This window comes from Argiope bruennichi, chromosome 2 (genome assembly GCF_947563725.1).
Source record: "Argiope bruennichi chromosome 2, qqArgBrue1.1, whole genome shotgun sequence".
Lineage (NCBI taxonomy): Eukaryota > Metazoa > Arthropoda > Arachnida > Araneae > Araneidae > Argiope > Argiope bruennichi.
Window position 1 is genome coordinate 80,384,331 of NC_079152.1, and position 15,242 is coordinate 80,399,572.

A 15,242-nucleotide genomic window follows, 5' to 3' on the forward strand; every position below is an offset into this window, starting at 1 on the left:
TATTATTATTATTAATAATCAACAAACTGTAATTTTTTAAAAAAAATTTTGCAGAAAAATAAATTGAAAAAAAAGTATTAAAAATATTCCACAAAATGTCATTGAAAAAAAATTGGAAACTGATTTTGTTTTGTTTATGTTTTATAAAAAGATATAAAGTAAAATTCTTCAACTTTAACAGTTTGTTTAATGATTTGCACAAACACTTATGGATAATAAATATATTTCTTAGTTAACTAAAACAAAAGCTTACTTTGTATACATATTAGGGTTTGACTAATAAATAACCTAATTGTATTTATTATTCACTTTTCAGAGAATTTAAGAATATAATTAGAAACTCTCATACCAAATTTGAGCCAAGAATATGCATTAGCTTTTAACTTGTAATGTTTTTTATAAAAAAAAATTAAAATTCAGAATTTGAAATAATTACATTTAATGATATAAAACAGTATTAAAACATATATTATAGAAATACAAAAATCAATGCAAATTCTTAAGTACAAGCTGGGAAATAAAAATTAAACGATTATATAAAGAAGACTGCTCAGAACGAAGAACATATTAAAGGCCATTAAACAATTTTATCTTAGAAATCGGCACTTTTCATTGAAAGAGAAGTATGTCAAAAATAAATAAAATAATTTTATGCGCAATATTAATATTCCATTTAGAATAAACAGATGTAAACACTACATATTCTGCTAAAAAGTTAAACGATTATACAATATATGTTCTGAATAGTTTTCCTAAAGTTTACAAAATAATTAATTAATATTTTTAATGCAAAAATAATCATTTTTCTTTGATGAACCTTAAAAAATATATCTCATATTTTAGAACCACTCTTTGAGTTATTTTAAAAAGGAGTAATCACTAAAATTTTTTTGATTCTATGCTAAATCTGTAATTTGGAAATTAAAGTGCAGAAAAGTACAATATTTGGTTCATGATTTAAAAAATTTTCGTTCAGAATCTTATGAATATTTAACACATTCATTAAATTATTATAGAAATCTTTGGTTAAAAATAGAATAATTATTTAAACTGCAGCACTGCAACATGGAATATGATTTCTTTTATTATGCAGATTTTTTTATTTGCATTTTCTTTACTTGAATTTTCTGAATCACTTTATAAACCTATATCAAAAACTGGCTGATACTTCAAAATTGCTAAAAAATAATCTTTTATAAATTACAAGGGTTAAAATCCTTTCATATTTTATTACAGAGAAAGTATATATGACATTATTTCATTTTATATGCAGACAACTTTAACTAAGATCTATAATAAGTGGAAATTTAGAAAGTCATTATATTATTAATAAATAAGTAAGACTATTTCATTAACTATAATGTTTATTAAGAGAAACATTTAGTTTACAATTCCATATTTGATTAATATTTTTTTTTAATTTACTTTCAAATGAAAGAAGCCGTTCCACTCTTCGGTATATACAATCAGAGTCAATAGTCATGCCAATTTTTATGGAATTTATAAGTTTAATTTTTAGTTATTTTTTCCACCCAAATTCTGTGAGCATTTTACACTTGTTACTTATTTAATGTATCCATAATTGTTCTATATGTTAATAATAATGAATAAAACTATCTGATTAATTAGCATCGAAGGAATAGTATCTTTCTATCTAAATGAAAGATCTGAATTTTTTATATGTTTTAAAGAATTTTTCATATTATGAAAGCTTAAACTGAAAAATCAAAACTACGCAATAAATAAATTAAGAGGTCTTTAAAAATTTTGAATGATTAGAAGACATATTTAGGTAAAAAATCACAAATAAAATTCAGATATAACCACTTTTAAAATTTGACTTTCTTTAGGTACTTTATTTAAAAATTTCTAAAGCTAAATTAGAATGCTGAAAGAATAATAAAAGAATTTAATGTCTATTTCGCCATTTCAAAGATATTAATTTAAACTTCTAAAATATAATATAAGAAAATTTTAAATAAATTTTGTGAATAATCCACAAATTTGGTAATAAAAATACGCCTGCGTCCAATAATAGAAATATAAAAGATAATTATGGAAAATAATAAGGAAATTTATCATTATTAATAGTGGAATTAGGAGACATTGATACACTTTATTTCGCTGTGGGGAGTTTAATAAAAATTAATTTATAAAAATTTTATAACTAAAATTGATGTATTATAAGAACATATTAAATGCTTTCATTCGAATTTTCGTTTAAATATCATAATAAAATATTTATTTCAACTTTTATAAAAAAAATTTTAAATCGACTACATATTAGGGCAACATTGATATATTCTGAGATACAATAACGGTTCTTAAAGCTGTTAGCTATTATCAATTGATTTCATATTTCAAATAAAATCTTAAATTTAATTAAAATGATCAAATATTTATCTTAGTGAAAATCAAATCTTTTTAATCAAAATACTTCGATTATACCAGGTCCCATCCGCTTTTCAATGTATAGATAGAATGTCACCAGTTTAAGGTTTGGTGTGTGAAGAAAGAAAAGATATGGATATAATCTTTCTGCTAATATTTTTTTTCAAAAAAAAATTAACAGAAATGGAGAAAAATGCTAAAATTTCATGAAAAGAAATTTTAACGTTATATTCTTTTTACAACATAGTAGTTCTTAAAATTTCAATAACAAAATTATTACTGAAATAGTATTTCTAGCATTTTACATCATCTAGTTTGTTTTATTATTTTTAATGGATGGCGAAGAGTGGCCATCGAACTTTCAGCTGTAATCTTACACATGAAATATTTACAGAATAAAAGGAGGTAGAGGATCCAGATATGTAAAAATCTATACAAGTTAAAAAATTCACATACTGGTTTAATATGTTTCCTAGAATATTGTGACTTCTGAAATGTAGGATCAGATTTCTAAATCCAAACAAAAAAAAACAAGAAAAACAGTGAAAATAAACTGAAAAATAGGTTTAAATTCATAAATAAAAGTTAACATGATATAAACAGCATCAATTTAAAGCAACAAAAATTTTCATCACTAGAGAAAAATATTTATTATAATACATGAAAAAGCAACCGCACATAAATTACTAATATACGTATGTATTCCAGAAATTTTATGAAGAGCATAAAGCGTTAATTTATCACAAAATTGCATATGAAATAAAAAAATCTATTATATAATATACTGGGAGAATTATTTATCATAAAATGACCAAAGTTAAAAAGCCATTTGATGTTTCATCTGATTTTTTTTTTAATTTTTATTTATTTATTTATTTATTTATTTTTTTTTGCTGGGCACTTTTTTTTAATAGTCATGTTTCAACTAGATAGAATACATTTCTCTTGTTGAAATTTGGCAATGCATTTATGCAGCTTTATGTTGTCTTAAAAAGCCCTGAAAGTACTACTCGCATTATCTTTCATTTTTGAATTATCTGTGTATGCATTAAGTTCTACAGAAATTTTAACAGTGGGAGATAGATGAATTCTATTTTTCAAATACATGTTTAACAGGATGTTATCTAAAATTGGTATCTCTAGCCTGGAAACTTTTAGGAAGAAATTATTTTTCTTTGAAAAATAATTTTCTCAGTCTTGTTTTAGCTTATATGAAGAGGTAAAAATTCCGATTTTGGATTTCTTGAAGTGCTGATTTTGGTTTATTACTGTACGGTTCTGTGATGAATACCAAACACAAAATTTGTTTTTAATGGATAGAAGTAATTTATACTCTTAGAAAATGATAATCGACAACCAAACAGTTGCAATTTGCCTAAAAAATTAGTTAATAAGCATTTTAAAAAATTAATACATGTGTAATAACTAATACACTCGGACATGATATAAAACCACATGTAATTAAAATTATAAAATTGATAATTCCGTTTCTCCTTACTTTAAGAAGCATGATAATGACAAAATAAAGTTGAAAAAAGAGTAGGAAAAAAGTAATTATTACATTTAATGCTACAATCTGTAGCTGTAAAGTTCAAAATTGAAATGTAAAGAGGATGCCGTTTTGATAGATCCTTTGATAACTTCTGGCATTGATAATCTTAGTGAAACGTTAAAATATGACTGTTCACATCTGGAAAAATAACTCATACTTAATTTCTGTGTTGGATCAAGAATAAAATAACATTGACCATTGAATTTAGAAAAAAATTCCCAACAAAATCTTTCAGCTTTTGTTTCTTTGGAACTTCATAAGAATTAAGATCACTATCTAAAATAATCACCTTTTGTAAAAAATAGCAAAATGTAATTAGAATAATCATTACCTGAATGACTGATTTTGAGTATGGAAATTTTCTTTATTTCGTCAGCAACCTACCCATCCTGTGTCTGTTTGCGAGATCCTCTTTAAAAAAAATAATTTCGCACATAGATTCAAAATGTTCGAATGCATGTAGGATACATAGATGCAAAATGTTAAAATGCATTTAGGTTACATAGATTCAAAATGTTCCAATGCATTTCATGTTTCTAATTAGCTGCTATTTCAGATGGTTTTCGATGCAATTCTTTCAAACTTTGTTTTTCGGAAGAGTTAATACAAATTCATCTCCTTTTTTTATTACATTTTTCACATTTTCTACTCTCTCTCACTGATATCAAAATCTGTGGAAAAGGCCTCATAAATTCAAGCTTTGAAAGAATATGTCCTACATTTTACAATAAACTCGTGCCTTATTTTAAAATAGTACCATTTTTGAAGATGCTGATAAGACAATTCAAATCCAAATTAAAAAAGATAATTATCGATGCAGTAGTAATAAAAATTTTAATTGGGTCTGAGAGTAATCTAAAAATGTAGCAAATGGCTCCATTTTTGTACCTGAAATGTAAAATAATTTCAAGTTTAAGATTAAATATGTTAATAAAAAATATTTTGTCTTAAAATCGCAATCACGTCTTAATGTCACTAATGGATCTAATTTATCTAATCTGTTCCTTTCAAATGTTTTAAAAAGTGTCGTTGTTTAGTTAGAAACAATACTTTCTTGTAGAAGTGATGGATATGATGGGTATGAATTGCAGTGGCGAACCTAAACTTTTTACACATTCCCACTTAAATTATTCATTCATATTTCTAACGAAGGAATGTACATAAGAACGTCCAAATGACAAGAAAAAAAGATATTGACTCATTTTCGTTAGAAATATTTAAAAGAATTTCTTATCTGTTGCAAAAATGTTCCACGTCTCATATAAAAAATTCGTAGCAATTAAAAATATTTGTCGAATCATTAAAAAGAAGCATAAAAAATTAATATTGCTTAGTGGAAATGAATATGTTGCATCATATCTGGGTTCATTGAAAAGAGTTTTAAAATATTTTGAGTTCATATTTAATACATTTCCATATTCAGAGCGTAAAGAAACCGACTGGAATGATTTGGTTGTCAACTAAGAGGCGATGATTAATTGCAGTGCCTTCTTTATTAATGAAATAGCCTCAATAAAAATATATATACATGAAGAATTCAATAATCAGATAATAATTAAATAATAACAGAATAATAATTGATCAGAATTGAATACATTGGAACCTGGAATTAAAAAATGCTAAAAGAGGCAGGTTAGTTCATTAATAAATTTCACTGCTCGGTATAAATATTAGTCCTTGTAAAACATTTTAATGCATTATAATAAGAGGATTGTTTCAAATAGCGTTGACACCTATTCTAATATTTATATAAAACAAATCTGAAGATAAAGTTATTTATATTAGGTGACATAGGAAAAATCGACGATAAATGCAAATTTCTATTTCCTTGAAATGAAAGAAAGAATATTCTAGTAAGCTTTGCAATAAAGTTACTCAGGTACAAAATACAAACCATATATATAATATCAAAGAAATGTAGGTAAATTTTCTAGAGATGGGGATGTAATATGAGGATAAAATTTTCTTTTATTTTCAAACCTAAATTAAGAAGAAAATTTCTAAGAAATTCTTTAAAAAAGAATAATCAGAGTGGCGCCTTGCAATTATTTTATATTTAACAGTTTCAAGTGTAGAGAGAAACAACAAAATGTCGTTGATAATTCCTAAAGTACGGGTACAATATTGGAACGAACATATCGTATTAGTTTTATTTCAATGGTTCTAAAATTAATAGAAAATTTTTATATAAATAGTTATTTATAAGCTTATATTTTCATTTTCAATTTAATAAGTAATCTAATTTAAAAAGTACAGAAACGATTTGAAAGATATAGCTTGTTTAAAAGGGTTTTTTTACCATTATTATCAGAATTATGTGTTCCATATCTCTCTTTAAGAGTATCAATAACTTTGAATACCATATTAAGAGCATTATCTCGATTTCTTTTATAGGCATTTCAATCATATAATGGAGCTTTTAAATTTTTTCTAATCTAAAATTCTTTCTATAAAGTATTTCAGTTTCATCAATTTTTTCAGTAATTCGTACTTTATTAAAGTTAATTTTTTCAGTTCTGACTATTAAAATACTATATATTGTACATGTGTATATGATCCAAAATTATATAAAGATTTAAAAATAACGCATTCTTCCTAATAATGTTCAGTTGTTTCATAGTTAAACATATGATGCACCCATCATTGCTACTTCGCGAAGAAAATCACAGAATCCCCCCCCCCCAAGAAAAACGTTTTTATTCTTTGATTATCTTAAAATATACTGTAAACCTTTAACACGCATTTAGTGATATATTCTAAAACAAAATTAGTGGTAAAGTTAAAAAAAATATGGGACGAAAGAAGGGCCCAATTTTAGTACAAATATATATTTCACACACTTCGCAGATAGAACAAAGCGTAAAGAACAACATGCCCGAACCAAGTCTCGAATCCGGGACATTCACATCACGAAGACGCACTACCTCTAGTTCAGGAGGCCGCCTTATTCCTTCTTTTAAATATAATGAAAACTTAATATGCCTGGCATTGCTTCAAATTTAGAATCCATTGCGTTCACTCTTCCAACAGTAATAAAAATCCAAGCATTACTTATTATTAAATTATTTAATTTAAAAATAAAGTTTATAATTTGTTTAAGAACAGGCGTTATAAATATTTTTTATCAAATTTTTAACCAATGTATTAGTTAGTATTTGTAAAGTTAAACTCAAAAGCGAGTATGGAAAAAGTTATATATATATATATATATATATATATATATATATATATATATATATATATATATATATATATACAAAAGTATTAGAATCAAGTTAATAGAAAAATCAAAAAAATCAAATAAAAATTAAACCAAAAAAATTATAAAAGAATATAAAAAAGAATCCAGCCTGAAGACTTTTTCAAGGGTCACCCTCAGACAGGGATTCAAAGAAAGGGATTTTTTCTGTGAGGAAATGCAGACATTTGTCTAATAATGATTCCTCGTGACCCGAAAATCCCCTGAAATTATGTACTAGAGATATACCATTTTAACAGAAAGGAAAATACAAAAAAACAAATTAGAAGAAAATAACCACTACAAAGTGAAAATACAAGAACAAAAATAACAATAAAAACAAAAAATAGCACTAAAGGAAAAAACGAAACGGCCAGAACATACCTTCAACAGTCAAGGAAATTTTAAGCTATCGATTGTGATTCCCGCTTTTTAAAATACTAACGGTAAATTATGTAAACAAATGTAGACTCAACAAATGTAGACGGCTTGTCCAAAATGAAAGATGTGGTTTCTCGCCAACGTTGACTCGCTTTTACTATTATTTTGGCAGATAGTTAAAAATAATTTAAAAACAGAAACAAAAATACTCAATATACATTATTGTTATATACATTTTATTGTAAGCGGGGGGCGAGATGAAATTATGATTGAAAACTGGGAAGCAAATACTGAAAGATTGAGAAACACTAATGTAAGAGAAAAAAATTATATAACATAATAAAATCAATTATGTTTTCAATTTTGCTGCTTTTTAATTTTTATATTTTTTAGAATTTGAATAAGAATCTGTAAATGAAGTAACATTGCTGAAAATTGTGTTTATACTTATTTTTTTCGTTTTTATTATCCGAAAAGAAAATAATACTGTAGAGTTTTGATATTCTGGTATTACATTTATAAAAGAAAATATTTAAATAGTTTAAATATTACTGGCCAAATACATTTTGTTGTAATTTTGATGGAAGCCTCAGTGGTGAAAATGACGAGTTAGGGAGTATTAAAATTCATTTTTCATTTAAGAATTCCATCATCAGTATCAATTTCCTATAAATGATCGGTATGGCTTCATCATAATTTCGTTAGTTTGTCACGATTTGTACAAAATTATGTAGCATGGTGGCCAATTAATTGTTGACTTTGAAGGCCATAGTCTGGACTAACGATTTAATTTCCTTTTACAGTACTTTCATATGCGTGGATATGATGAAGTGATCAGTAAACGTTTCAAAAGATATATTTGTAAAAACTTTAAAAAAAACCATCAAAACTGAAAAATTAAAATTAAAACAGAAGGATATACTTTATAATAGAATTAATATTACAAATATTTATTAATAATCAGAAAATAATGAAGTCAAATGCAAAATCATTTACGAGGTATTTATTTTATATGTAGTAATCTGCATTCTGGGATCTATACTTTGTTTTTCCTCCAAACATAAAATTTAAACAAAAAAAAAAATGCAAATTTTATAAAGATGGGCATCAATATGCATTAAACAGGCTCCTCCAAGATTTGTTTCATTAAATATATCATTTAGAAACTGCTCTAATTGATTTTTCATAATACCTGAATATAAGAATTTTATAAAAAAAAAACTCCTTTGGTTGCTAAAATTTTTCGATAACGTTAGCAAATATTATCAATGAACAATTTTTATTTTATTTGAGATGTAACATAGTACTGCGAGTTATAAATATGATCTGTGTCTTCTAATATCAAACACACAAAAAAAGGACATTAATATTAATTGATCCATTTATGGCCTTTTTTCTATTACATAAATTGTAATTGATGTAAAAAACTTGAAGTTTTATAGTATTTGATAAAATGCAGCTGTCATTTTTTATCGAAATCTTCCTATATAAGTAGTACAATATTCTATCTATCTACGTTTTATCTGAACAAAACAAAGCTTTACAATGAGAACCATTTTTGCTCTCTGCTTGATTATCGCCATCATCGCAATGGGTAAATATTGAAATATATCTTTTCATACAAATTCTATAAATTTATTTCGTAAAATTGCATTTAGGAACAATTTTTTAATATTTTTTTCCTTCAATTTTAAATTTTTAACATATATATATATATATATATATATATATATATATATATATATATATATATATATATATATATATATATATATATATATATATATATATATATATATATATATATATATATATATATATATATATATATATATATATATATATATATATATATATATATATACATTTAAAAATTTTGATGACAGTTTTAAAAAAACTCTATAATTTTTGAACTATTATATTTGCATATTCCTACATGTACTAAGGAGCAAGATACTATTTATACTTTCGAGGGCCATCGTGGTCTGGTGATAATGTCTCCGCTTCGGAACCCGAGGGCTTCAAGTTCGAGACCCAACTATATCACCGAAGAATCGTTGTGAAAGCGTGTCTGGTGCACCCTTACTCCATCCAGGCCAAACGTCTTCCAGCTGCGGTGGTGCGGAGAGGGTGTACCTGCTTATGTGTTACTGTTATTACTGTTCAATATTGCGAGATCCGTCCCAAAATAGCCCTAGTTTTGCTTTAAAAAAGGGGACGTTAATATAACTAAAACCAAACCAAGCCCTTTATAATTGCGGGACAATAATTAATTTCAAAATAATTAGAGAATAATCTTATAACCTTAACAGGCAAATGTTGTAAATAATTTTATTTTGTTTTAACACTGTCAAAAAAGTTTCGTTGGAATAAATTAAAAAAAAAATATGAATTTATTATTCTCACAAGCCAATTAATCATATTTAGTGAAATATATTTGTTAAACATATATTTCAAAAAAGAAAATTTAAGTATTCCTCTATATCTGATTAAATTATGAAGCTTTGAATGAAGCTATTTTAAGAGATTTTAAATTTATCATTTGATTGAAATACATCAAATAATCAATTAAAACTCTTAAAATAGCTCTCAATATTTCAATTGCTGCCTCGAGATAGATAAAATTATCAACAAACTCTTGTTTCTCAATAATGTTGTTGACTGATCTGAAATAAAGAAATTGAAAACTTTTTTGACTGGATCAGTTCAGAAAAGAGGAGTTTTTTTACTCTGTATTTAAATGTACATGTATCAAGTTTTTTCTTCTTTTTTCAGTATAATTAATAAAACAAGATGATAAATTGTGATTTTTATTTAAACGAACTTTTGGAGTATTAACATAGGAAAGAATGCTTTATATAAGATAAAATTTGGGGGTATTTAGGTTCCGTAATCTTTTCAGAGTTACATTTGTTGTCTGAATAAGCACAGATTTTGATCCTTTATGTCATTAAAAGTATTTATCCATTTGGAATTGCTTGCCTACTTAAATTGGACCTCTATGTGAGTTGGCATTCAGTATTTATATCGAAATTTTAAAGAAATATTTTGTTTAATAAAAGTTAAAATAATAATGTTAAACTTTTTAAAAAAAACATAATTATTTAAACTTTTTCACGTTTTTTTTTAAAAGAATATAAACAGAATTATATTTTTATAAAATGAAATTTTACTAAAAGCTCTCTAGCCGAACATTTCTCTTGTAAAAAAATACTTATTCTTTATTATGAAAATCCTCAAATTATATAAATTGTAAATGTTGTAGATTAAAATATTACAAAAGTAAATGCCTTTCATGTTTTATTTATTTTTTATGTATTTATTTACGGGGGGGGGGCAAGGGTAAGTTGTAATGCCTGTGAAAATTCAATATGTGGATTGCAGTCAACCTTGGCACATGAGCCAAGGTTGACAACTTATACCAATCAAATATTAAACCTAAAACATATTTATAAACTTATCAACTGAAGATAACCATCCCACTCATATAAAATTTCAGCCTGAAAAAAATGTTTCGTGGTCTTATGTTAAAAATCAGTCTGAATCATGCCTGATTAACTCTTAGGAATATCTGAGAAATAATAAAAAAAAAGAAATGCATTTGTTGCTTTTAGTAATTTTAGATTCACTTAATATATAATCCTTAAAAGATTTACTCTTTCATGGTGTTAAGTCAACTAAATTAATTATATCTAAAAAACTACTGGAAATTTTGAGTGAAATTTGATACACATATAAAGACATTCTAGATCGAATTATCAAAAAAAAAATCTCGATTTCTATAATTGAAAAATTTCGAGATACTAATGAATCAATTCTATGAATTAATTAGTATATCGATTAATCATTTTTAATTAACTCGGTAATTCCATTTTTAGATCTAAACAAGCCGATCAACATGTTTTCCATCGATAAATTTGCATCGTTATTTTTTGAAGAAGCGGTAATAAATATCAAAGTTACAAATGTGTTTATTTTTTTAATGGCGACTTTGCTTGATATTTTTATTCAAAACTAACATTTTGAAATGAATCATATCATTTTTTTTATTTATTTATATATTTATTTCATTTTAAGGTGTTGAAATTCATCGGTTTATGATTTTTAAAATATCTATTAAAATTTCTGTAAATTTTATACTTTAATTTCTTATTATTTTAGGAAATAAAAAATTCAGTAAAGGGTATATGAATTTGAAAAGATGAGAAAATATCATTAAACTATCTTAGAAACGTTGTATTTACCAAGAATCGCAAAGATTATATAAAACTTAAAATAAATTTTTATATTTGGAAGTAAGAAATCTCAACATAATAAATTATTTGACTATACATCAAATTTATATCATTGCAATAAACGAATCATTGCATTAAACGAATCATTAGTAAATATAAAATTGATTTAAAAGTTGCATGTGTTTTTATACCACTCTTAATATTACTCTTTTATTTACAGCAATGGGTGGCGTTCACCGTAAGTTCCATTATCATGGTTCAGTTCTATGTCATTTATAAACTAATTCTGATTTCGTCATTTATTTTTTAATATACATATATAAGGAAATAATATGTTGAATCATCAAATTTTGACTCATGTGTATATCTGATGTTGCATATTTAAAAAAAATGTTGCATTATATTGAAGTCTGTATTTTTCTAAATTAGAAAGAAATACTCAATTAGAAAGCACATTTTTATGTACTCCAATATGTATTCTAAAAACTGAAATATATAAAACTAGCCGACTTTGGGGGCCCGCTTGTTCGCCTTGGCTTTCGAATTTTTAGTCAGTGAAGCAAATAATATTGAATGTATTTTTTTAAGTTTTTTTTAGTTACTTGATGCAACTAAAAGAAATGAATTTTATTAAATCGGTCTGCTATAAATTACTGGTGTGCAAAATTTAAAAAAAAAAAAACATTTATATGCTACCAAATAAAATCGGAAGTGAAAATCCCACTTCAAGGTAATATCAAAAGAAGACAACGTTTAATTTTTTAGTGTATTAACTGTCAAAAGCATACGATTGAGTGTTTTGATAGATGAATTTGAATTTCATTATAGTATTGATTCAAACTGATACTAAAGAAAATTAAAAGCTATATATATGAGTTGGAAATTGTATTGAAACAAAATTAATATCAGCAAAAAGATTTAATTTTGCGATTACCAAATTTATTTTGTGTGATAATAGTTTTGTTAGATAAGAACAACAGTTACACCGATTTTCCATCTGGCGACTGTTAAATCCCCTTTCACGTTAAATTAAACTTTGGCATCTTCTTCTATCATCAAGACTTCTTTTGCATGTTTGTTCCTCTCATTGAATCGAGTTTTTAGTTACAAGGCAAGACTACACTCGAGAAACTTTAATAGTATTTTTCACTTCCATTAATTATTTAAACGAAGCTTTGAAATCAGTACAGCTAAAAAACTTTCTATGAAGCAATTTTTGTTCACATTTGACTATTGCCATTCGACTATAAGTAATAAGAGCAATTTCTGTGCCACGTACATTAGCTTTTTATATATATAGATTTTAATGATATTCAGAAATCCATTATTATTAATATTATTATTACCATGCTTCTTTGTCTCAGGAATGGCATATCGAAGAACGAAAAAGAGCCATTTTACACGTATATTGACACAATTTTTTTTAATGTTACTACTTCCACGAAATTTCGAAGTTTCAATTATTTGGAATTCAAAAATAAATTTAACAGTTGTCAAAGAAATATTTTTTAATTTTTAAAATTTTTTAGAAATAAGAAAGAAAGGTTTAAAAAATTGCAAATAAAAATAAAAAAAATAGAGAAATTTTTATTTTTTCATTAGTTACATTGTTGCTAATAACATTTAATAAAGTTATAAAGAAATAATTATAAGTGGTAAATATTTACATTTTTCAAAAAATGTGGAATGCATTTGAATAGCAATAATATACAAAAATATAGATTTGAAAAATGTCAGAAAGGAAAGTAGGTCTTGATATAAAAAGTGCATAGACTGTTTCCATTTTATAAGATTTAAATATCTTGTGATCTATAGCCGATAATTAGCCAAATGAAAGAGTAATTTTCCAGAAAAGAAAGGGGAAAATAAAGCAATACTCTTTTTTTACTACTTTTTTAAACTAATATTCGCATTATAAATTTATATTTACTGTCTATCATTTCTTTTACAGATTACAAAGTTACTCATGGTAAGATCATTTAATTGTATAAATCCTTAAGACTTGCTTGAGTAAGAATGTTGTTTTATGAATAAGTACATCGCAACATTATTTCTCTAGCATAAGAAATTCCAAATTTTGAAAAAATTCTCTTACAAAGAACAGAGAAGGAAATATTTTCATCAAAATAAAATCAAGCGAAATAAATTAAATTATAATTTCAGCACAAGAAATTCTAAAAAAAACATATTATATTGAAGACTCATAAGCATAAAAAAAATTATTTAACATATTTTTATAATAAGATTTTCCCCCAATTTTTTAATCAGTTCCCTTGGATTGGTAGTAAAAACAGAAAATTAGGAGCAGACATGCAAAAATATTCATTTAGTTATTAAGATAAAGAACACAATATTTGAAGTATAAAGATATTATTTTTGTATCTTGAAAATCATATAAATATTTTTATTAATTAATTGTGTATAATTTTAAAAATTAAAAATGCAAGGCAAAATTCGACACAGGAAACAATAGTTTATTTAAATGAATATTTAACACAAATTATAAATTTTCTTATTGCCTCTCTGTTTTAAACAACTGATGCTTTAATAAAATTACATCAGTTAGAAAATACGAAATAAGCGAAAGCATTTCAACCGCTTACTTCTATAAGGGATATTACATGCATAAAGAAAAATAAATTGAAAAGTGTACGTTGTGATGTCTTTCCTTTATGTTTGACATCTATTTTTTGAAATTTGTGGAAAGAAAAGAAAATCCCAAAGTTATTAATTTTTAATCATTAATCTATGTAGAAACGGAAATAAAAATGAGTAAAATGGATTAATATTTTTTCATAATTATGTGACTAATATTCCAATGTGTGAATATTGCATTGTAGAATTTAATAAATGCAGCTATGTTTCAAAATTAAAGCACTTTGAAATGTGCCCAAAATATCATTAATATACATAGATATGGTTCGATGCACCTTGCATAATATATTTTATATAATATAAGAGGCTAGTGATTAATGATTGAATATATTTTTAAAAGCATTAATTTTCATTGTAAGAAAATTGTGTTAAAGGAAACAGGAAAGAAAAATTATTTTTATTTTGTCTAAATGATGTTTATACAGCTTGATTTTGTATCTTGAGAAACATAATAAGAATTTGGTTAGCAATTACGATGAGCATATTTTTGTTCATGCTGTTTACGAAGTGCAACCTTTTTAAAGATAATTGAAATAATCTCTTCCTTTTTAATTTTCGCTTCAGAATAAGAAATAGATTTATTTTAGTAATTTTATATGTTTGTAATTTTCTAATTATTGAATGAAAACATAATTATTTTTCATGATGCTTTTAAGAATAATAACCATTGAAAGCTTTAATTTTAACAGCATGTGCAGTTTTATAATAGTTAGCATATTCATTTATTAATAACAGAAATTCTGCAATAATATTTCAAAATATTTGCTTCGTTATAACAGCTCCTGAATAT

At 24.8% G+C, this 15,242-nt stretch overlaps 1 long non-coding RNA gene across 1 annotated transcript; it reads left to right on the forward strand.

The window, feature by feature from the left end:
* Positions 1–9,087: 9,087 nt before the first annotated feature.
* Positions 9,088–15,242, forward strand: LOC129955774 (uncharacterized). Its single transcript, XR_008782684.1, has 4 exons — positions 9,088–9,156; positions 12,018–12,035; positions 13,749–13,766; positions 15,232–15,242. It is a non-coding gene; the product is annotated as an uncharacterized LOC129955774 (long non-coding RNA).